Genomic DNA, 26,109 nt, shown 5'->3' with positions numbered 1-26,109 from the left:
AACAGTGCTTCATGAAAATGGCCCAAGATGCTTCTTTTTTTTTTTTTTTTTTTTTTTTTTTTTTTTTCTCATGACAGCTGCTTTCCTCAGCAGTTAAAATCTTGAGGAACTAAAGACAGAATAGGAAATAGGACTCAGTCTCATAGGGCTCTCTGAACTCGTCTCTGTAGCAGATGAGAACAAGCACACTTCTCTCTGCTTTCAGACAAAAAAAGTGCAAAACTCATTTTGACTGCACTTTCCCACAGCTGCAAAAAACACACACAAAAAGAGAAGAGGAAATAAAGATATTTTTGGAACATGGGAATTTATAACTCTTTAGAAAAAAAGGTTCTGTCTTAGTTTGTGAATCTGTTCCTATTTACATAAATGACTAACACTTCAAAACCTTGCACAATGTTTGACCTTGAAGATATATTATGGCAATTACCACTATGAGCAGATTACAAGCTAACTTTCTATATATATGAATACTACTGTTCTTAAGAAACAGGCAAACAGAATACCGAAAAGTGCCACTTATTCTGGATGAGCTTCCTGGTACAAAATCCTTCTGGCAATCTAATTGCCAGGTTTATAGACTTTTTTTTTTTTCTTTTCTGAATCTGTAAGACTGCTTAAAAACACTCCCAACCACAATGCTTACAAATTAGCTTACACTTATCAAAAATATTTCTTTTTTCAGAGTTTTACTTTTCCTTGTGTACATTATAGAAAATGTACTTAGGTATTCACACATGACTAGACTTTGAAATGAACACCAGTACCTCATCTTGTATTTTCCTAAAATGCTTAGGATTCTACACACTTAGCTATACAGCCTAGGCCTGATCTTGTAAGTCTTTCCTGTGCAAGCAGTTGGCTATACTCCAACAGATAAAGACTAATTAAACCTGGATACTTCCCAAATACTTCCTGGCACAGTTTGTGGCAGTAGGAATTTACTTTTTCATACGGATTTTCCCTACTCCTTCTGTTGTCTTAACTGCTAATATTAATAAAGGGCTATTAATAGTGCATTCTTTATTTGCAGAAGAGGAGGGAAAATGAAACTATGTTCCTTTATAAGCTACCCAGCTAGAAAATGATGACAAAAAAAAAAAAAAAAAAAGGCAGAAGAAACTGTGAAATGTTTACCAGAGATTTAAAAAATAGTAGGCCTTTAATAGCATTTTGGATTAGTTAGAGTTGGAAGAGCAACTATGGTTGTTTGAATAGCTACGTATATTTAATTTTTGTAAATATCAAGCCTTGCAGCTGTCATTTACAATTTTTTTTTCCTCCAAATTAAATAGAACTTGGGCATGAAAAGGCAGGTACTTCTGCATGCATCCATACATATGCCTGCATTTGGCCCCACTAAAGTGCATGTCTAACTTTAGGCATATGTTCAGATCTCAAAGTTCAGAAGGATTGAAACCTGCAAGCTAGTCAAATGAATTAAAGTCCAGGTCTGTGCAACAGACAGAAGTCCATGAGATGTCCCAGATAGCACTGAGGTACCAAGTCTATCAGCATGATGATATTCAGGTCCTGGAGACATGCAACTTCAACTATTTGCCAAATCCTCCTAAGATGACTCAGGATTTTGGATGCTCTTGCAATGAGAGAAAGCAAAAACTATGCAGGAGTCCACCACAGAAATACATTGTATTATTCTGCCTCACTCTTAAATGCCTATAACACTGTCTCTGTGTTCTAGAGGCTTAGTTAGCCATCTTGTTCTTCAACATAAAGGCATTTTTGGTCTATATAGGACAATCAAATTTCATCCCTAAATTTATCAGGTAACAGCTTCTGAGTTGCACAATTTGGAGAAAATGCAGAAGTATTAACTTATATGGCCTTAGGCACTAACAAAAGTGACAAAGTGTCAAGAATTTTTGATAGTTGAGACATTATGATCTCTAGTTAAATTTCTAAAAGACTGACAAAGCAAATTAATACCTTTTGAATACCTTTAGCCTCCTATTCAGGGAAAGTAACTAAGTTCTAGAAGTCACAAACAGTGTTCTGGAGGTTACAACAAGGAAAAGGGCTGCCATAAGATGATGTTTTGAGTCATCAGTGCAGATTAATGCAAGGATATCTATAAAGTCTTCAGCATTATAGCATGAAGTCCTTCTACATTTCCAATATTGATAAGAATTTTTGCTTTAGAATTTGCTGACAATAGAGTTTTACATGAAGCAAAGGTATCCTCAAAAATACTACTGTTCAACATCTGCTGCTAGAAAACTATAGTATATAAGGGCTTTTTTTTTTTTTTTTTTTTTAATAGGTTTATATTGTTGTCATATACTAATGCACGAATATCTCCTCTAGGAAATGGGCCACCTTTATAGTGTTACAGCTTTGAGAAAATATCAGACCTCTAGAACTTCAGTTATTACTAATAGTTTTCCTTCCTTCTTTCTATCAAGCAGTATTTTACTTTTATGCTGTTTTGAAAACATTCAGAATAATGAACTGAAACATCTAATCATCCAACAAGCAACACTAAATAGTAGATTAAATTTAGCTTAATATTAAAAATAATTTTTATACAAGTCCAAAAGCATAAATGTAAATTATAGTAATGCACAGAATGCATTTGGATTTGCAATTTTTTTCTTTAGATTTAATACATATTATTCATGTCTGATAAAAACTCAGATTACTGAAGCTGGATTAATAAAAGTCTCCTCTAAATTTATAATTCATTGGTAATTTAAGCATTTTGATCAAATTTTTTACTTTCTAGTAATTCTTCATAGCACAACTTATGCAATGACCTACACAAGAAGTTCTGTGATTTGCCATATTCCAGCAGATTCAGTAGCTTTGTTTAGAGGGCAGCTGCCAAAACCTGAGTCACTAAGTCAATCTGTAACATGCCTGCTTGTATAACTTGTATTCATTGGCAGCGCTCAAGGGGTTTGTGTATCTGTTGTTGGATACATAATTTTACTCACATATCAGAAACTGAAGTGATAAGTTTGTTTAAAAAATAATTTAAAAATTGTACTCATTAAATCAGATGGAGATCGATATCTGCTTTACATCCTGCACCACCCTTGTACCTGGTGGCTGAAGAAAGGAGAACCTGAAGCTCTTAAAAAAGCAAAGCTCTTCCTACACATTACCCTTTTGATCAAAAGGACATCTTTAAAGCCCACCAGGATTTGTAACTGCTTTCATTTTAGAAGTTAGTGGATATCAGAAGAGTCACCTGAATCAGTTCATCACAAGTATCATGGTAACTTACCTGGAAAAGAGAAGACACATACCCTCTCTCTCTCTCTCAGCAAAATAAAGGAAGATAGAATAGGTTGAGATCTGTTCATTTATATACTGAATGCATCCCTGGTTAGGGAATTCCCTATATTTAAACTATGGAGAGAATAGGGGAGAGGAGAGTAACAAGCACATTGCTTGGCTTTGTAAGCTCATGTCAGATGAGATATACTGAAGTAGTTGGTGTCTCCACACAGAGATCTGTTGCACTTTTCCTGCAGATTTCATATCTCTGGGAGTTGTTTCCTAACTAAATGACTTGAGGACAATGAAAACTGGTAAATGTTTTGATAAAGAATTGGAAAGACCTTCAGAGTTTACTTTGCTTCCCATGCTGTCTAGAGGTTTTTTTTTTCAGACCTTCAGCTTTTAGTTTTGTAGGCAGAAACTTCAGTCCTGGATTAATAGCTTCTAGCTACCATTATTTTATTTCTCCTAAAATAGAGGTTTATTTAACGAAACAATTAACTTTTACCAATTTGATAACTCTGGCATCATTTCTAGTTGAGCTAATACAATTCAACTTCAGATTTTAAAGTTTGTTGAAGACTGTTTAGTTGTTCTTATTTATCTTTCTCTGGAAAAGAAAGGAAATGTTTTGGTTATTTTCTTGTCTCATTTGGCTTGTGAGGATGCCAGTCAGGTTGAAATCCAGAATATTAATTACCTTGTATACCATTACGTCAACATGATCTGGAGGAAACAGATTTTTCTGGGTTTCCTCTTCTAAATGATGTGGGCTAGAGGCAGATAGAGTTGGATATCTGAGGAACAGGCCCTCTCTAAGTACAAGCAGTTCCTTCTTTTCTAGTGAGGTATTTTTAAGTTTGTGTTCTGATAGTTGTTCTGATTTTGTGTTCTGACTGAAAGAAAATTATTTTTCATATTTGACATTTCCACACCAAGATCTTTGGTTTCTTCAACTTTGAGATAGTCTTATAGTCAAAGACTAGAAGATAAAGTGAAAGTGCCTGTGAGGAGATAAATCTGGTTTTGGTGTCAACTGACTGAAAAGGTTTCCCTTGAGATTATTTCCTTGCATAAAAGCATCTAATTCTTAACTAGTAAAAATCTTCTTCCTCTAATTTCCCTATAACCGCTCATTTCTACTAAAGCACTGCTGACTGTGCTTTCAAGTGTCATTTTCAAAAGACTTTTAATATTCTTTTTAGTCATTAGAGAAACAAAAAAGAAGCTTCATTTTTATAGAAAAGATAAATTAGAAGTTGCATATGAAAGCTTTACTGAGCTTGTTATTGATAAACATGATCCTGAATTTTGCTGACAGTATATTGGATACCAGGAAGCACTTCTGCTATTTTTCTTGGCAGGTAGGAAGCTCAGGGCAAAATGTTCCATGTCAAAGACTGTATATTCTGATCCCTCATGCAAATATTTCCAGCATTACTGACCTGATATTATATGATCTATTAGATAATTTGTGAGATTTCTGATAAGAGAAACTCCCAGGGATCCTGCTGTGACTGATCTAATGTAAGGGGAAATAATTTGATCTTTTAGTAGTAATTGATATTTAAACATAATTTCTCTTTCATGTACAATAATCATGAATTTATGATGTTACATTACCAATAAATTTGACTTCAATATGCAATACATTTAGAAACAAAGATACTGATTAGGAAAGAAAAAAAAATTGATATTACTGTTTAAAAGCATCTACATAACATAGTGCACCATAACATTTATTTCCTTAGAAAAGGAGTCAAGCAAGTTTTTGAAGGTCTGTATTCCTACACATGAAGTTCTGAAAAAAAAAATAAATAGACTGAATGACACTGTTCCTGCCACCACGTTTGGCAACAGATAGGGACAAGCACGTGAATTCTGTTATAGAAGGTGCAAGGCATCAACAGCATTTTGCAGAAAGAGTCACATTGTCGCTAACTCCACACATTAATTCTTAAACTTACCAATAACTTCTTCTACTGCACAGGCTGGCATGAGCTAAAAGTTGGAGCAAATATATGAAGCCTTTCATTTCTTGGATAAAAGAGTAAAAAAAAAGAAAGTTTACTGAAAAATAATGGCTTTGGAGGTCATAATTTAGTAGACGTATCGGGTGAAACTTAAGGCAATTTAAAAAGGAAAAGTAAGTGACAGCACAAATCTGACCATTCCTCACGCTGCCCCTATTCCAGGGACTCTGGATGTGGATAAGGAAGCATGGCAGGACAGATGTGCAGATTCGTGATGTTCAGCAGAAGCACACACTGGGCTGCCCAACATGGAAAATGCAGTTTTTAGCTTCTGGAAGACCTGGCACCTGCTGCCTTGGCAGAACATTTATCTCAGCAGTTTGATATGACAACACAGTGATATAAACAGTGGTTCTCCAGCTGTACTCTCCTTCACTTCATTGCAGCTGGCCACATTATCCATTTCCTCAGTGGGCTGCTCCTGTAAATAACCAATAAAGCAGTGCAAGAAACCCAAGGGACTCTTCAGAGTCTTTAGTACCTCTCACAGACAAGTGACATGATTCAAGTCTGAGAAAGGCGAGCCAGTTCCTACTGGGAAGGTGTTGCCACCAGCATCGGTGGGGGTTTGCGGAGGCAAAATACGACTTGCATGCCCACATCCTGACCAGGCAGGGAGATGTTGACAAGCATGGGCTTAGGCTTGTCTCTTCTGCTGTTCTTTCTTACACTTGGCCTGAGGAGGAAAGCATGCTTAATAATATCTAGTTTCCAAACCACAATGGGTACTTGCCAATGTAGAGCTGCTACAGTTTTTCAGAAAGTAAATTGTACATTGGTAATTTTGGCTCTCTTATCAGCTTCAGGTTTCTCTCTGCCTTCAGCTATCCATTATTTTCTCTGTTATAAACAACTTTTTCACCTCTCTTCACTTATATGATCAGAGCCAAGGCACCCCATGCATCTTTGGTTTACAGACAATTTGTGAGCTCTGACATGCTATAAAAATACTCCTGAATAAATACAAGTGTTCTCTTTCTTGCTAATCTTGCAACAGTCAGGGCTTTAGGAGACTATGGAAGGTCTATTAAGCAAAGAAGTATATCAAAGAAATGGAGAAAAAAAAGTGTAAGCAAAACATCTTGTGAAATCCCTCCTTTCTGTGACGTTTCCATGTTCAAATTCTTCTCAGTAGATATTACACAACATCAAATTAGTAATGCAAACCTAAGTTAGCAACAAACACACACACAAAAATCTACCACAGCAAAAATATTTCATTCATGTCAGGTAAAATGTGACTTTCTGCTGCAAGAAAGTTCGTAGGCATCATGTTGTGGGATGGTTAGGCACCAGCAAACAGTTCTGACAAAATGCAAAGTGAACGGGCAGCCAATAGGCAGGGCAGACCACCATGTTTTGATTTTCCTTCCCAGCAAACTCTACCAGTCTCCCACAAAAAGGCAGAACAAGAATGTGAAACTCAATCAGTGTTTACAGGACCATTTCATTCAGGTAACCCTAATCTCATTCTTCCTCCTCCTCCTTTCTTTGCTAGATCACACCCGAGTTCCTCTCTTATCTAACACTTAGATGGAGCCTCTTACTCCATCCTTCAGTCTACCAAATCACTGACCTTAATCTCACATCTCTCTCGAATTGGCTGTACTGAAAAGAAACCCATGGAAGCAAATGGTACCCAGCAGCTTCTAGCTAGGATAGGCAAAGGGATTCATAAATCAAACTACAAAACATAGTGAATGACAAAGGTCTAATGAACAAAACCAAAATCATACACACAAAAAATACAGTAGAAGGTACCTCTGAACTCTGTTTTCTGTTTTTGACCTCCAATCAGCTCTTGTTTTGACATAGCCTCTGAACATTATGTGACTAATATCAAGACAGAAACACAGCCTTGTTTCAATTTGCCTTTCTCAAAACACTCACCAGAAACCTCTCCTTGAGGAACACTCTTTTTGCTGAATGTGTGTTGAAATAGGTGAGTTCCCTAGAAAAAGCAGCCTGTTCTGGGAACTGTAATGAAACTCATAGTTCACAGGCTTGTGGCAATTTCCACAAAGCAAGCATTTGGGGCTGGTTTTTAGAGAGCCCACCACAACTTCTTAAACACTAGGAATATTTCAAGTTTAAACTTTCAGTGTTACATCTAGACCTACCCAATCTTGGCAGGAGGCTGTGTTAATCTTAACACCAAAACCTCAATGACACTTAACACAGAACTTGATAGGTATAAAATACTAGCATATTGTCACTAAAACATTGGAAAACATTCATGATTTTCTTCAGCTTTTTGTTTGTATTAATATTTATGAACTACGAAAATGTTACAAATGTAAGTTTTAAAACTTTTACTTTCAACATATCTTCTTACTTACTTTTTAAAAGTGAAAAATTTCAACTTATACATTTGGTTTCCCTTGAGACAAAAATGTCAGCTTCTGTTTACAGTCTAATTGACATAATTTCAAACCACTAATGAAATGAAATATGCATTACCTACGCAGTTTATTTGTATGCTTCCCTCCAGAGTTCATTGTATGATTCCCAGAATGCTGATTTCTTCATTGCTTTTCCTTACACAGTCCATAAACCTATCAGGGATCCAAGAGAAGTTTAAGTAAAATTAAAAAAAAAGAATAAATAATTTTTAAAAAAACACTCCAGAAATCCTAGTCTTGTAATGACATCCTGTACTGCTACCTTACACACTTGACTGCCTTGTAGTAATGAAGCGTCTTATTTTCTATGCCTGGCTGTCCAGTAAACCATGACTAGACCACGCCAGTAGGACCTGACCCCAGGAGATATTGAAAATGAAATCCTAGATGAAATCCTAGCTTCAAAAAAAGCCTGTGAATCTTTGCCATTTACCTCCACAGAGATAGTTTTTTGCATGGCAAACGTTATACGGTTGCCTGGTAGCTCTGGGGTACAGAAACAGAACTCTGGAGGGCTCTTTAACCATTTGCCCAGTGCTGCGCTTTGCATCTGGCAAACCTTTAATCAGAGGGAGAAAGTACATAACAAACACCTTTCTACAAAGCAGTAAGAAGTAGCCCACAAGATACCACACCACCAACTCCCCCTCGTGCCCAACCACCACCCGTGAGGACTTACACATTGCAATTTCAACGCTAAGGACTTTGAACCCCGAGAACTCTCATTTTAAAGGAAGAGCTCCTGCCATATGCAACAAACTTTGTTTTGCTGAATATTTATTTCTATTTTCTCTGGCAGCCCTTTGTATAAGTCTAAAATGAAACTAGCTGCTGCCCCCTCAGAGTTTAGCACCAATGAGAATGGGTAAGGAATTAATTTAAATGGAAAACCAGTAATACAGGCTGAATATTTACATATCAAACTTAATTCTGTAAAATAGTTAGTAAAAATGAGTGTTACAGGAACAATGCAGCTAGATAAACAATAAACCCTACTTTTTCCAGAACATATAATACCAGTTTGAATTTGCAAGAATCAGCTGTGGAATACAAAATGGAAAAACATAGGCTTCAGACAAAAAACAAACAAACACCACCACCACAATAGCAGAGTGCTTAGCTGAGGTATATTACTAAAAAAATTGAAACAATAAAGTTAGATGGAGATTAAAGAGCATGTGTAAAATATATAAACACATGGGTAAAGTCTGCTTAGAAAGCAGTTAAATTATGGACAATTGAACAGTAAGCACAAGTTGAACGTTACTGATCAGTCACAGAAAATAGCACATGCAGGGATAAACATGCAAGTTATTTGCTCTGTAGCTAAGTAGAAGGTAAAGTTCTGGCAATCAAACTGTTTTGATTCATTTCATCAGAGCTGGGTTGTTTCACATGCATTGTATTTGCAGGGATTTTTTATACTTGTTTATTTTTAATAATTAACTTGTTTATTTTTAATAATTTTAATAATTAACCAGTTAATTATCGCGATGAATAAAGCCTCTGCATGTGCTTCTTGTAGTTGACATAGTAGAAACAGAAGTGGAGAACATTTTTAAGCAATTCAGCGACCAAAGACACTTTTAAAAGACCAAGAATGGGCCCATCCAACCACTGCAGTTAGCCATTAAGAATGGAAGTATTTTTAAGTGGTTACCTAATTCTGCCTCAGATACTCATGTATTAGTGGGTAAATCACTAGCAATTAGAAGCTATAAATTCACAGGCAAAAAAAAACGAAAATCATTCATCCTCTCAACAGCTCTTGCTATGCTGAAATAGGGGAACCTCCATCATATTGCCCGAACACCAAAATGTTCTTTCATTAACTCCCACAACACAGCACATGCAGTACCTGCAATCATCAGGCTTTTATTTTGCTCTTTTAATTAGTAAAGAATCCAGGAGCAAAATTATTTCCTGCATACGTAGCCACAAGTTACAATAGCTCATAATGACATCCCTTATCTGCCTTGATCTTTGCTTCCTATTGTTTGCTAGGTTTTTTGGGAACACTTTGTATAATAATTACACTTGTAGAACAACAACAACAAATTAAATTAAAATAATTAAATAATAAGAAGAATAAATTAACTTGTTTTTCCTGAAACACTTCCATATACAAAATGGGTTTGAGAAAGGAGATTTAACTTACACGACTAGACTCAAATTCAATAAACTAAGCAAGCTGCTATTACCAGACACCGCAAGTCAGGGCAGAGGCTGAACCCCAGTGCTGTCCATAGTCAGGCAGATGACAGCTGTGGGGATGTTCAGGAGCAGGTTTGACATTTGCTCATTTTGTTTTTCTTTTTTTAAGCAGATAAATGAGGATCCCAAGTATTATGCAAGCCCAAGATGTGGGACAGATTGGTCTTTTTTGCTCCTTCTGCCAAGTAGGAAGGAAGAAAAAAGAGGAATTAGAGTTATGTGTCCGAAACACATGCTGATGTTTTGTGAAGCATTTTTCATTAACCTTTTGGATCTGTTTTCTCCATTAACCTAAAAGCAATACTACTTGAAAGTATTTCCCCGTGCTTCATGTAAACACAGTGAACACAGCACAGCACAAGGAAGAATCGCACTTCCACATCCTGCCTCCGACTGTAGTCACCAGCACATTTAGCAGGTTTCAAGAGAGGGGAACGAAGCACTCTAGTTCCAGGGCAAGCCTCCCTCTGCTCCCATCATCCCAAATTCAATCATGCTTAGAAGATTTCAATCCAAAACCACTGTAACAGATATAAATAACTTTGCTATGCCTACAAAGAAGAGATTGTTCTTTCGTGATTTTGCTCTGGTGTTAGATAAACGTTCTTGAGATTTCCATCTCATGCCCAGCTTTACCTCTTCTCTTTACCAGCTAGGCACACACACGCTTCTAGCCCACGATTGCTGATAGCATCCATCAGAAATAGGAAAATACCACAAATGTTGTACAGTTTGTTTCTACTCTACAGCTCCCTGCAAAGTCCATCAACGTGCTTCAAATTAACCAGTGTGCTTGGTGATCATCAAAATTCAGAAGAAATTATTGCACTATTTTTCTACAAAAATTTATTAACCATACAAACCCATTACTCTGACATTCTCAACTTTATAAGTCATTATCTAAATGTCTTTATTGAAACTAGTGCTACTTCTTAACAAGATACAAGGTTGCCAATGTCTTCCTGATCTTCTTCAAAGTACTTTTAATTTCTAAGGCTGTTACAAAATCAATCGGGAGAGCTGCTCCATTTCTCACACCTATCTGTATTTACCTATGAGTTCTGCTTTCTTCAAACAAATCTCAAAGGTGAACTGAAAAAGAAAAGCAAAAATTCTTTCAATGTCTGTGCTGAATATTCCCAAACTGAGGAAAAAAGGCAAAAGCATAAAGTTTAAGCGAGTTTTTTAATAATACCACTCATTATAAACTTAATTTTCTTTCTTTCTATCCTAGGAATAGGTTATTCTCTGATATATGAGGTCATCGAAATCTCATTCCTAGTGAAAAGTCTTAGAAGATAATAAGGTTTATAATTGTATTTTTGTAGTAAGTGAGAAGGTAAAAAATAGTACAAGAATTTAGATCAAACTATTTTTTTCTTTCTTTTTTTAAGGTATATTAAGTATAGCTTAATGTTATATCATAATTCTTGCAGGGCATTATCACCCGGAATAATTAGTTTTAGAACATTAGCATAGGATTTTCAAATTACACTCTTATCTTTGGCATTCACTTTACTTCGGCATTCAATAAGCCAAGGAAGACTTGCTGAAGGAGGTCACCCAGCATAGCTCAACAGAGGTTGTCCCTTATACTTGGTCTGTTGGTTTGGTCTACTTTGTTTTACAAAAGCTCACCCTACTGGATTCCCACTACCTCTGCCCAGCCCTTGATAATTTCATTCTTACATGTGAAAACCTCTTAAGGAGCTTTTTCACATATTTGACTCTTTAATCTATTTGACAGATTTTATCCTTTTGCATTGGCTTCTTGGCTCACGCTAAATGATTCCGTTTAGTTTTTGTATCTGTACATAAAAGGAGTTGACAACTATGACAACTTGGTTTCTGGTTATTTTTTTTTCCCCTTTTCTTCTTTTTCTCCCCACTTCTCTGAACTAATGAACGTCCATACTATGACACAGATATAGGCTGGGTAAGAAAAAAGAGGAACAGCAAAGAGGCCCCAAGGAGCTCTTGAAGCGAAGGAAAATATCTTTCAGCTAGTGCAAAATATAAGTGGGAGCCAACACAGGGATGCAACCTCCCAAAATAACTTATACTGCCAACTATTCTGTTTAATAAATAATTAGTAATCGACTAATCTGCTTCAATTTTACAAGCTAAAAACAATACACACATTTATTACACAACAGAAAGAGGCAAAGAAAATTGTGTTTACATTCTTCTCATGCAACAGTGTCTTTTTATCACTAACAATATCGTATTATGTACATTGTACATGCAGAGTTGGATCGATCAAAACAGCAGATCATATGAAATGAGCTTGTAAGCTGCTCCATCTTTTGAGATGCTCCATTATTTTCTCCATAAATATTTTGATTAATTGAGGATTCCCACAAAGGAGAGCCTTACTATGAATCACCTCCAGTCTGGCCAGCTTTCATTAGGCCACAGGAATGTTCCCACTCTGAAACGTACATTTAATTGGGAGGAATTCATCAACTGTTTAGAAAGGAGGAAAACACAATAACATCCATCTGTCTGAGAGCTCAGTACTTTTAGGATACTTGGCTCAGTAATAAAGTGTGTTATAATTTTTGGATACCTTTTTCTCCCTTGCTAAGTGCCTGAAAATCTTCAGCATAAAGGCAACTAGATTCTCTTATCTTTTCTTTCCCTTTCCATCTCTCTCCACATGCAACAATATGAAGTTTGTGCCATCTTTACATGTTGCTAACTATTGTCTAAAACATGTTTATCCAGGAAGTCTAAGATAGTCACAACTTACTCCATTCAATTATTCAAGCAATAGAATTCCCAAAAAGGAAGAAAGTTTCTACCACTGCACCAAAGAAGCACCTCACAACACCAGTTATTCACAGAACATGGATGGGTTAAACCGTAACATATTTTGATGGAGTCCTGATCGAGTCATCCCACAATAAAAAGGAACATTGCATTGCAACACAGAGTCTCTGAACAGCCTGTACAATAGTCGGTGGGTACCACGTCAGTACTAATTAAACAGAGTTGATACAACTGTTGTAAGAGGGTATGGAGAAAGACGTCTCAACTTGGGAAAACTTGTATAGTTTTCTTGAGTAATATTAGGTTTTGGGAAGCAGTTGATCTGTGTAATGTTTACCTCCTCTACCTGGGAATGAGACAAGTCTTAAATATGTGATTACTACACTCAGATATGAAAGGAAAGACAAGTTCATCTCCTTGAACATTGTGGAAATAGCATGTAATAAATACATATTAGGAGAAAGAAAGTGCTCGTACAAAGTAATTTAGTGCACAAATTAGGAAGACTTCTGGTGCCTATGGTAGATAGATATTCACTAAGACTACAAACATTATTTGTTTAATCTCACTGTTAACCTACATTTGCCACTCTCTTTTCAGAAGTGTTGCTAGATAGCGCATATTTATTCAGGTACATTATCAATGTGACAAATTATGCAATACATAAGTTTTAAGGAGGTAGTAACACATCCCATTAACCTTTACCCAATCACAGGAGTACTACTTCAAGTTTATTTTAAACAGAATGCTTTAATGCTGTTGAATCTGTCTCCGAGACATCTCCTTCGTCTTGGCTACATTACCTGCCCTGAATGTTTTCCACACAAACAGATTACTCACATGGAAATATCCACTTCTGAATGGGTAAAAAGGACCATCTCAATAAAGTCTTTGCATGCAACGCAGTACTCTCAAGCTCATTAGGAGAGGCAGATAAGATCTGGAACACTGGAACACTGACAAGGAATATCTTGACACAGAGAGTCAATATGGATAAGTGGGCTTTTGGACTAGTAGTAAGAACCTATATCGTTATTTAGCTTTCATATCTTAGTCAATTCTCTGCAACACTGCTTTTTCACTAAAGCATAATCACACAGAAGTCATGGAGCTCTTAAAAAATTATATTTTCAGCAAAATAAATTATATTGGATTCATTATTGTCATAATTAAAAATATGCAGCATCTATATTGGTCCTCATGTAACAAATGCTTAGTATTCAGTACTTGTAAATGTAAGAGCAGCTTGAAGCAAGGCAATTCCCACTAAAGGGAAGTCACCAGAACAAAACAAAAACAAACAAAAAACACCCACATTTCTCAAAAAAAGCCAGGTTGTCTTTCTTCACCAATTATCCTAACTTTTCTTTCACAAATTGAAATAAATTGATAGGGATTTTAGGTATTCTAAAAGAGGAAAAGAATGGGAAAAACAAAGCTCATAAATGGAAGTATGGAATTAGTCCTTCAGAAATCAGGAACTACTCAGTGTTTTCTACTTAAAGTATAAGACAATCAAATTCTAAAGGGAAGAGGGAATTTTGGAGTGAAGCAATTTAGGGAGCATTTAATTTTGTGCTTGTTGAATTTAAGATATTTTACCTACTAGCAAAAATTAATAATTAAGTTTAAAAAAAAAAAAAAAACAGCAGGTGTAATGAGACACCAGAAAAAGCAACAAAGCTGAGGAAAGAAATGGCTACTTTCCACTTTGAGCAATATGTAGAGATCCCTGAGGGGACCAAGCTCTGTCATAATGGACAGCAAGTAGGAGGGTATTGTGGTGTCCCCCAAACAGTGCTGGCTCCCTCACGATACGCAACACACCTCCCAGGGACAACCTACTGCATCCTCCCACAACTCTCAATATTCTGTCACAATTCTGTGGTTTAACCCAAGCTCTTCCCTTTATCACGATACTCCTGAGCCTGGCTCTGACCTCACTCCTCCATTTCCTCATCTAAAAACCATAGGCACACCTGCTGCTGTGAGTTGAAAGCAGAAAGATCTCTCACAAAAGCACAAGCCAACAGGAAGTCCAATGGTGAGCAAAATAAGTGCCATACTGTCCTTTATCAGACACTACCAGCTAAACGACCTACCAGGTGCACAAAAACTGCTGCAAGCTGGAGGAGCAAGCATATGGCAGCTAAATCAGATTTGCAGCCCAGAATCAACTTTATCATGGCTTTCCTTATGTTCAAGTCATTTGCCACTTTAAATACTATTAATAAACACTTCTCTGTTGCTGAGGAAAATTCACTTAGTACACAGGAATTTAAGGAAAGCATAGAATCATAGAATCTCTAAGGTTGGAAAGGACCTTTAGAAATTTCCTAGTCCAATCCCCCTGCACGCACAGGTCACCTAGAGCATGTGGCACAGGGCTGCATCCAAGTGGGTTTGGAAGATCTCTAGAGAAGGAGACTCAACAACCTCTCTTGGCAGCCTGTTCCAGGGCTCTGTCACACTCACCATTAAGAAATTTTTCCTTTAGTTCCTGCGGAACTTTTGGTGCTTCAGTTTGTGGCCGTTTCCTATAGTTCTATCAGTGGCCACAACTGAAAAGAGGCCAGTCCAATCCTTCTCCTTCAAATTTCCAACAAACATGAGAACAGTCCAATCCTTCTCCTTCAAATTTCCAACAAACATAATAGTATCACTGAGGACTAGAGAAAAAAAAAAAAAGTAGCTGCGGTGGCAAAAAACGTAATATTTGTTGCTGTAGCTTAATGGTGGAGAGCACTGACATCCATAGCAGGAACAATTTGCCAAGCAGTTGCTGAAGTCAATGTCTTCTGACCTGCTATTGGCATAATGCTCTCACAGCAATGTTTGCTGCCCCTCCAACACCTAGAGCAAGCACTTGTGTACTGCAAATAAAATTGAAAATGTCTATTAATGTTTATTAGCAGCTTCTCTTTATTTGTAAGGATGAATCATCTCTTGGCTCCCCGAAACTCTGAGTAAATCTTAGCCACTCCTGCACTGACTCATACTCACTACTATTACTATGGGACTCCAGTGAGATACTCTAATCCAGATATCCTGTACCATAATAAGCTCATATCTGATTCATCCCAAGCAGCTTATTTGCCAGTAGGCAGAGTATTATCCCAGAACACAGAGGGTATTAGAAATATAAAATCATAAATTTGAATATTTTTGCCAAAATATTAGGAACCGGATAAAGACCTTAAGTGTCAACAATATATTGCTTCTTGACTTTGTATGTTATTTATTCTCTTCCTACTCACAGCACACAGCTTCTCCCTTACTTACTGATAAAGCTTTTTCCATCTAAGAAAATTTACAAAATATAGTACAAAAAAAATGAAAAGGGCTAAACAAGAATTGTAATGAAAGTTCAGCCAAGTCTTGTAATAACATAGCATATCAATATGAATAGCATTCATATAGAATAATTAAAAAAGAAAACAAAATAAGAGCTGTCAGAATTCAGGGTACACAGGTGAATAAGGCAAAAGCATTTACCCAAACCACATGCCTAATTTGTCTCCAAAACTTCACATTAAAGAACAAGTATTTCTCTGGCTTTATCTTTAATCCATCTAAGAGTTCAAAGCAGGGATAATTCTGTTGAGTAAAATAGCAATACAATGACCTTGAAAATGGATGATCTAAAAGGCAAAGCGCATCACTGCCACTGCTAGAAGTACATTAAATAATGAAATTCTGATCCTAAGCAAAATGAAAGATGCAGCTTTGATACGAAAGATCAACTTTGTGTTCAATTAAAATTTAGTGAAACAACTTAACTGATTGTATTCAGAATAGATTTTTTTTCTATTTTTAAATTTCCCACACTTAGTTCATATTTGTTCTTCTATCTTCAAAAATCTGTAAAATAATTGAGAACTTTTCAAGAGTAAATCCTACTTCTTTAGCTTGATTATATAATACTGAAGACAATCTTTTTTGGGGGTCCCCTTCCTAAGAAAATACTTTATTCTGAAGAACACAGTAATTGCTTTTGTCTTCTAAGTAGGGAGGTTGGACTAGATGACCTCTAGAGGTCCCTTCCAACCTTAAACATTCTATGATTCTATGATTCTATGATTCTATTTTATTCTAGAATATAAATTCCACACATTCTAAAAGCTTACACTGAGCAATGCACATTACTTCATTCTCCATCATGTTCCTCCAGGCTAAATTCCATCTTAATTCCTTCTGTCTTTAAAATAAATACTCAATTCAGCTTTTCCCTGACTCAATAACACCAAATACGGACATACTATAGCTGTCACACCTGATGTGTCATTTCTAGCTCAGCTAACAGTTTTCAGTCAAGTAAATTCAATGTGGTTTCGCTATCTCTCGGTATCTTTGATTGTAAAATCCTGGGCAGTGACTGAGACCTCAACATGCTACTGGAACCCAATAAGCAAACATCAGTAGTTACCTGTACAGTAAGTTTCCATGACTTCACTGCTTGCCAGCAAACACTGTTCACTATGATAATAAACAGCTAAGCAGGGAAATTCCTTAACGGAGTCAGCTTCAGAGCTGATACCACTTGAAAGCGCTCAACAGCCAAGGCAATGTAACAGAAACCACACTAGGCACTGCAACAGCAAATTTAATTAGCACCAAATTTTTTATTTCAGTTGATGAGATTCCTGCACAGATACTCTTTGCTGGCTATTATCCACATGCTGTCTGACCTGCTGTATCTGAATATGATTATCCCCACAGTACAGCTATGTTGCTAATAGGCAACCTACATGTGTAAAGCACCGAGAGCCATGCCTGAAATTAATATAGATTTGGCTGCACTAACCACATAGGAAATAGGCCAAAAGTACAATAGGCCTCTAAGACTGCAGTTTAGCTTTCTGTGGACTGCTGCAACATGACGAAGTATTCAATACAGAAAAACACCATTAAATCTGGCATAGGAAAATTAGGTAGTTGTTTCTCACAAGCTCCCCTCAACTCTTCCATTTTCTCAGGGCTAAAGTCAAATCAAATTAGAAGAAATCCAGACTCTCAGATGCTGGTTTTCCACTGCCACTACACCTAGCAAGGAGCAAAAACTCCCACAAATCAATCAAGACCACAGTTCAATTACTATTCCACCTTTAGGCTTCATTCTGTGGTACTCATTTGTTTCTCACCCATTTCCCAAATATGAAAACAATTCTCTTGTTTTTATCTCGTAAATGACCATACAAATAGGAAATAACACATTATAGATTCAATATGTCCTTAACTTACTCTTTGACCTTTATTCTTTTGCAACTGAACCATGGGGACATTTGGGGCGAGGGAGCATATTTTATCAAAGTCAGAAAATGAAATAACTAAAATATTTTACAAATAGCAATAGCACTTAACTAAAAACTCTCAAGCACTCTGGATGTACAAGCCAGCTGGAACACATTAAGTGTGCACTTTTAATTTCAGATTAGAGTGAAATAGTAGCAGATAGAGCATGCAGAAAGTCTTGGATATCAGAAGAACTCATTAACACCAAGTAACACTTTCCTTTTTCTCCGGCCCCCCACCCCCGTCTTGGATGAGACACAAATATCAACAAATCCAATTTAGTTTTGGAAACTTTTCTTATCATTTAGCAATCCAATGCAGAGCATATTTTTTGAGAGCACTCAGGTATTTGCCCCTAGCTTCCAAAAAGCTGGAGTTTTATTTTTTGAGAAAGCGTTTGCCCACAACATAATGTTACCCTCCTATGTCACCCAACCAGTAGGAAGTGCATTTAGAGGAAAGCAGGGACAGTTACTGGCATGTTAAAAGGGCTGATTGATTTGCACAGTAGCATCAAGAGTACAGGAAAGAATTCCAAAATTAAGGACCTCAAGTGGTAACTTCTTGAGTCTTTAAGAAAACTCCTTATTAATTGCATTTATTGTAGTACACACAAATTAATTTTATTTATTTAATTGCATTTGACCTATTCCTGCAGTGGCGATGCATCAATGATTACACACAAATTGCAGCTCTGGAAGTGAAAACATTGGGAAATTTAAGGTTGTTGTATTTGAGAACAAGTAATATTAAAGACAACATACCAATAACCAATACTGGAAGTATTCCCAATACTGGAAGCAAGACCCCGGAAAACTCATCTTGTCAACAAGCCATCTGGCTTGGCACTAGAAGGTCATTTTAAGCTTTCTCAGGTAATTTCTGCAATGCTTTTTGATACAAATATGAAGAGTTAGATAAAAATGAAGGTTATGCACATTACGCACAAAGTAATGACATAGATTCTATGAACTTTTTATTACTATTATTCTGCTATGCTGCACTTGGTAAGGCTCCAAAGCAAGTCAGACAGGTTTGTCTAGAAAGTTGCCAGTAAAAATATCTGTGTCACATATTTGGCATGTTTCATCTGCTTTCTTTCATTGCCTATCCGTCTTTCTTGCTTTCAAGAGAAATAATGATGCTATTAGTGCAGACAGAGCAAATTTAGTTCCATAAATGCAGTTAAAAAAATATCCACATATGGAATATTTTTAAGAAGTGTAGCTACTGTTGCTTCAGAACAAAATTCTGCATTGCTTGTGGTTAGTGACTTCCTAACTTTGAAAAGAACAGGAATAAAACATCTTTTCCAGGTCAAACACAATTTGCAGCATTACATTCCCTTGTACATGAAGTAGTCCATTTGATTGAAAGAATTTATTTCTCCTCTAAGACATATTTCATGCCATCATTAGTATGAAACACATGTTGCATCAGAGTGACTTATCTGATAAGGCAGGCAGAGATCTAGAGGGAATTTCTTCTGAGTGCCTTAAAGATGCTATTGCATCTATTTTTCTCCAACTGTTTGTTTTCAATATTCCAAAATATTCTTTACATAATTGCTTTTAGGGCTTTCGTTTTCATTTTGTTTGTACCAGTTTTACATAAGTAAAAAGAGCTCATAATAATATCAAATAAGGTACAAGGGTCTGAACCTGCCTTAGGTTCCTGGCTGAGTTTTCCTCTGCTCATCCTTGCATGGGGAAGGCTGCTTTGGGGAACTCCTAGATTAAAGAACCTACAAGAAATTCTGTCCAGCTCTTCCTGGACAGCAGCAAGAGCCATCTTCAGAAAGCCCCTAACTACATTTTCCAAGGTGTTGCAGCCGTAGCAGTTGTTTACACTCAAAAGGGGAAGTTCCCAGGGGTTATCTGCCAGAGAGCCTCTGGGACACAGTGTAGGTCATATGCAGCAGAGAAAAGGGGAGGGAAAGCACATTCTTGCTGGAGAGACCGTCCAGAAATAGTCTGGACTCATACCAACCCTTTGGACATGCACTTCCTGCCACTGAAGGGCAGCAGCGGTCAAAAGCATCCCTGAATTCCTTAGGGGAAAGCAAAACTGTCGCTCCCATCTTGAAAACATGGGGCAACCAAAAAGCAATAATACCACAAGCAGAGGGGGCCTTTTGCTTATTCACTAGTTATTTTATAGTTAATAAGTAGCTAAGGTATCGCAATCTTGTCTTGTTTTTCACAACTATGCATTTTCACGAGGTGCTATAAAATACACCTTCACTGCCATCTCGTGGAGAGTGCGACCTTTGCATCGACAGGACATCTTGCTGGGTCAAACAACGAGCATTTCAAAAAGATTTTTAAAATTCTGCTTCTCTTTATAAGTATAGATTTTTAATAAAGTGCTAAAATATCGGTTTTTCTTGAGCTCATTTTTCTACTGTGTAAGATACAAAGGATGAGTGATCCTGCACTGAACTTGCATTTAAAATTCTACTATAACTAATAAATGGAGAAGAAAAATAGTTTCATGCTGAAAACATCTCAGTGGTATGCTTGTTGAATGCTTTCAATTTCTAGAGGGAATCAAATTCATAAAAATCCCTGTTTTAAACACATCCTCACACCCCTACAATTTAACCCCTAAAGTGAGGCCCTCTGTTAACATCCATACAACATTTCTTGCCTGCAGGGATGTCACTCAACACAACTGATAGCCAGATTGGGACCAACTCTTAAGTGCATATGAAGGAAGCACCTGCGTAAGACACTCTCTATCACACTTCATAGGTTAAAAACACAACCTATAAGAACCACATCGTATGTTTTGTTCACTGACATCTTTACTCATTTTCACAGAGTCACTATGTAACTCTTATTTACAATTTTTATCAGATAGGTTCAGTGAAAGGATAAGAAAATATCTGGCTTTTACAGCTACATGATTCTCCTTCTATTGAAAACTAATACTGAGAACACCACTCATACAAGCTTAAAATGAAAAATATCACAAGACAGGATAAGAAACTTTGACATGAAACAAGTGGGGTCAAGCATGAAGTTTCACAAGTATGCTCTGATGATTCTTTCACGGCCTGTTTATTTGATATATTTAATAAACGCAGCATTGGTCTCCCACCCTTGGACCTGTTCTGTCCTCATTTGAGCTCACTCAGCTCTTCTGCCTCCTCTCTTTACCCTACTCCCCCAGGGGAGCATGACTGTATCTTGGCACATGTTACATACCTCAAAGAGGCTCAAGAAGAAAATACCTTGACACTCCTGAGGTGCTGACAATTATACATTTTTTTAAAATGTAAGACTTTATTGTCCTCAGAAGGAAGACTACCGAATTAAAAGATTCAGAGCACTGCAACAAGAGCCATTTTGAACCTGTTTGCCCTTAAAACACAAACCTTTGCCTGTCACATATGGCACCCAGGAGACAGGGAAAGGGGGGCAAACCTACAAGAAGATGGAATGTGTTTCACTTAGGAGGAAACGTCGGGAGACAATGGGAACTTCCTCACCCACACTGAGCGAAGCAGGGACAAGGTGGCCATTGTTTCCCCTCTGTTCCTACTAGACAATAAATCCCAGTTACCACTGGTACAGCTAACAGGATCCAGATGTTGGTAATCTGAGAATAAGCATGTGACTGAACTCATAAAACAATTAACTGTTATAATATAGTTTTATAGAACATGTTATTGGAGATAAAGAGACCTTAAAGCCTTAGAAAATTTGGTGTACTGCAGAGTTCAGAATTAGACATTAAAAACCTGGTATTCTAACTAAGAGCAGTACCACCAACAGTCAGTGTTTTTATAGTCAGAGCACAACACTGAAAATAATGTTATGTTCATCCTTATGAAACATAGGACTACATATCTGACAGGAAAAGTTCAATTCTCTATCACAAAAGAAGCTATTTTACCACCTTTTTTTTTTTTTTTTAAACAATGGGTAATCCACTGTTTGCAAATGTCTGGTTGAATAAGGAATTTCAATGAACAGGCCCCAGCTAGACTGGAGCTTGTACTATTGGCATGTTGCACAGCTCTGTTAAAAACACAGCCCATGATGCAAATATAAGATCATCTTGTGTGTATATCTAATTAAATCTATTAATGCTGTCCCAGTCTGAAGATGAGAGAATACTTGAAAAGAGAGCAGGAAAGTAAAACTTCTCACAGGTATGGACTATGCTAAAAACTATAAAAATAGCTATGAAGCTGTTTGCATGCTTATGACTAGAGAAAATATTTCAAAACATTTTCTAAGAGGAATCACTTTTCAATTGGCCTGGCCTTCTCTCTTGCTTCCTTCTCTTCCCCTTTGGTCTCCTCAAGCTCCCCCTGGCCTCCACCACTGCCCAGGCCAGGCCTGTGAGCTTTGGCTCCCCAAGGATGACAGCAGCACGTTATTGCCCCATTCACAAACCAGTTGTGGTAAACCAGAATAAAATGAATTAGCAAGTTGCACATGTTAAGCTTATTTAGAAGAAATAACCAACTTTCCTTTGAATGACATGTCTTGTATTCTTCAGCACCTATAAAACCCGTGTAGAAATAAAACATTTTGATATTTGGTTTGCCACAGTTTCTTATATAAACTCTATATTTTAATAACCAGCTATATCTCTGTATTGTCTCAGAATCTTTTTTGATCAATGTATACTTCAATAGTGTATATACATAAATTTTCAGCAGATCATTTCCAATTCAAACACGGGCCTTGGCACAGGAAGCCTGGTAAGCCTGGCAAGGAGTTTGCACCACTGTTACCCAGACATAATATAACATACACTGGATACTTGTGTGATGAATAACTCCACCAAGTATTTCATGCCTGTACAGACAGGTTGGGATACCTCAGGCATTTGCAAAATGTTTCAGTGAGCTAATTTTCTTTCTGTGATACATATTAAATGAATATATGAATCCAGAGAAGTTAAAGCTTGAAGCTATTGCAGTCTATTATCAACATTAAACTACTCTTATTCATGTTGACATACATGATCTCTCAACATATTACAAAATTAGTAACATTTTAAAGGCAGTTCAAAATATTAATGATGTTATGAAAAATACTTGCTAATATTTTTGTGATAGTTGCTAAATATTGTGACACCTATTCACCTAAAAAGGGTCATGAAAAACTCTCCTCCTCTCCAGACAGAAATTGTAAGAAAACAAAGCATTGCAAATGGAGTTACTAAACTGAATGTAATCAATTTTCACTGCAGCTTATCTTGGATTTAACACAGTAGCACCAAGCAAGATCTTCTGTTCAATTAATACAGTGCAAAGTTTTTTTAATGGAAAGGGACAATTAAACTGATCCAAAGTCAAACTATTTTCTCTTTAATTTTAAAGAGAAAATGGTTGATTTACATGGCTAGTCATTACGCACAGTATAATATTGGCACAGACTGACATACAGTGTCAGATCTTATGAAAGCAGTTGTTCTTATTCTTATTGGGGAATCTTCTAGACTAAAATTATTTTACTGGTCGTTTTCTCACTCGAGCATCTCATTTTTGCGCCAGACAGAATGCTTTTAGTATTCAAAGCATTTATTGACAGATAATGAAATCACAGTATTTTATATGCACGATGAATTTAAACTACTCAAGGTAAAAATTTTTAAGAACTGACTTGATTATTCTTTAATGAATATATATTTATCCAGCTACTCATTTCCTTTATACCGCAGTTTGAAACAAAGAGCTGGAAAGAGAAACACAAGAACTGGTCAACTACTGGTTTTAATTCTGAATGTTGCTCCGTAAAACATTCTTCCTCAACCGTGTTGCTGAAAGTGGGTGTTAGTTCTTGCAAATGGCCAGAACTGGTATTGCATTCAGCAGTCGCACATCTACTCAAAGAGGCTACAAACACCTACCTCATCAGAGGCTACAGGTCTACCCTCAAAGAGGCTACAAACACACTCCTCTGTTTGCCAATGCTCTTCCTTTGAGCCATATAATAACTTAATCATAACAAATATACTCTTAGATACCATTCATTTACTTTGCAAAACTGCCACGTAACAAAACAAAGTTATGCTGTGAATATTGGTACTTAACCAACCTTGTAAACTTGTGTAAAACTAACATGACCAGAATTTTTTTCCCCGCAACGCTCGCATAAATCCAAATGAAAACTGTTACTCTCTGCACTTAAAATGATGCAGTTGAGGTCAGTATTTGGTTACATGTGCTTTAACGCTTGTAGATCTAAAATTTTGAAACTCTACAGAACTAATGAGGCTGCAAGCTGACAGCGCAGTAGAGGCTCTACTTCTATTTTGTCTGCGTGTGCAACTGCCTGGGCTAAAACAGAGAAAGGGGCCTTTTCATAGCAGAGCTAGTCTGTGCTTTGGATATAAAGATATACCTTCAGCAGTAAGAAGATAAGAGCACAGTATAGCAAGGACGGCAGGTTCACAAGCCACTGTGAAAACGACTTTCACTACTTTTGTGCTCCATCCATGTACAGGCATCTGATTTGCTGACAAAGAAAAGATAAACCCAAAGTGATAATATACCTTCAACAGCCATATCCATCCTTATGCATGGTTTCAAGAGTTTTTGGGTGATAGAAAGACCTTCAGATTTAACTTCCAACCTAAAAAGAAAATTAAACAGTTATCCTGAAGAGGGAGAGACCAATCCAGTCAACAAAGTACAAAGAATTTTTGAATACGTGCTGAATGACTGCAGGAATGCAGACCTCTTGGCAGAGGTCTGCACTACAGGCATGGGGAAAGGAGATCGAGGATGGGAAAGGAAATCATACAGTAATTCTGACTGTACTTTCTTCTAAGGAACTAGAGACATGTTCTCTAGGCTATCAACTAGGACAGTTAGGTCCCTGAGAAAGCTCCTAAAAGTTGCCTGTGTCCTTAACTTACTTCAGTGTCCAATATCAGAGCGGAAAGCATTGCAATGTAGTTGGTCATGACTTAAAGTCATTTACCAATTTGCTTCTTTATATAAAGTATTTTAAATTAAAAGAATCATACTGCAATGCTACTGAGTTGGTTCTGCTGTCATGAGGTTACCATCCAACTACCTTATTATGGTTCACCAACAGAGATCACAAGTATAATAATTTTATCTAAAATCCCCTTTAAATAGTACACTTCTTTTGAGCAGCTACTTTCTTTTCTGCATCCTTTTGTATTCTGCTTTATTTTGTATAAAGTGATTAAGGCAAAGAGGATTTGTCCCTTTACCTGGGATCTGAGAACGCTGCTGGAAGGGACATGTATATATAAAACAAGGACTCTTGAAATAATTATTCTATAACCAAACTTTTATAACTTTCTTCAGAAAGTATATTTGGTTTAAAAGAGAAAAAAACAAACTAATAAACATTGCTGCTCTCCTCATGGAGTTTACATGCATACACAAGATTCTCATAAGCTGGAAAGATTTCAGCGGGTTTCCAAGGGAAAATTTCAGAAGAAGTTAAAATATTGGCAGCACATAAACTTGTCTTTTTAATGGCAACCACTTTACATTGCTTAGCACATTTAGGAGAATTTAAAGATGAACATAATAAAGTCACAAGCCTCTCAAAAAGCTTGAGAGGGAGAGGGGAAAAATGGTGAGAAATGATATACATAGTCACTGCCAATAGGTCTTGGGCAAGCACTGCATGAGCAGGTGAAAAAAATCTAGTGTTTGTGAAGAGCTTGATGACAGCTCTAGAGCTGCTTCCCTTATTCAACTGTTTCCACTTATATTCACTTGCACATCTGTTACCTATTTAGGGATATTTTTATTAGTAATTTTGGATCTATTGAAACAGGTGAGCATGTGTTCAAAAGACAGCTAAAAAATGGGAAGTTAATAAGAACAAATGAAATGGTTCAGAGGAAGTGGGTGATCAGCGCCTGTTCTCAGCAAGTGAAGACATCCGCGTTTTAATCAGTTCTATAACATCCAACAGAGACCAAAAAAAGTGTAATTTGGAAATAATCTAGGGGAAAGCAATCTGATTTTTGTAAAAACTCCTAGCAAGTATTGCCCAAGGGTAACAGCAAACACCAAATACCATCTTTGGCACAGTAGGCTTTCTGAAGCAGTTTCCCCCAACTATCTACACTTACCTTAAGCTGTTATTTAAAAAGTTAATTCCACACACAATGGCCTTCCTGAATAGGAATGTTTTTCCAAA

General features: G+C 36.8%; 1 long non-coding RNA gene across 1 annotated transcript; it reads right to left on the bottom strand.

Moving 5' to 3' along the window:
* Window positions 1-5,922: 5,922 nt before the first annotated feature.
* Window positions 5,923-24,541, bottom strand: LOC112955340. Its single transcript, XR_003250865.1, has 3 exons — window positions 24,473-24,541; window positions 7,737-7,831; window positions 5,923-5,952 (listed from the first exon to the last, which is right to left on the bottom strand). It is a non-coding gene; the product is annotated as an uncharacterized LOC112955340 (long non-coding RNA).
* Between the last annotated feature and the right edge of the window lie 1,568 nt (window positions 24,542-26,109).

This window comes from Nothoprocta perdicaria, unplaced genomic scaffold, assembly GCF_003342845.1.
Source record: "Nothoprocta perdicaria isolate Ctin4 unplaced genomic scaffold, notPer1 scaffold_56, whole genome shotgun sequence".
NCBI lineage: Eukaryota > Metazoa > Chordata > Aves > Tinamiformes > Tinamidae > Nothoprocta > Nothoprocta perdicaria.
This window is presented reverse-complemented; position numbering and strand designations above follow the sequence as displayed.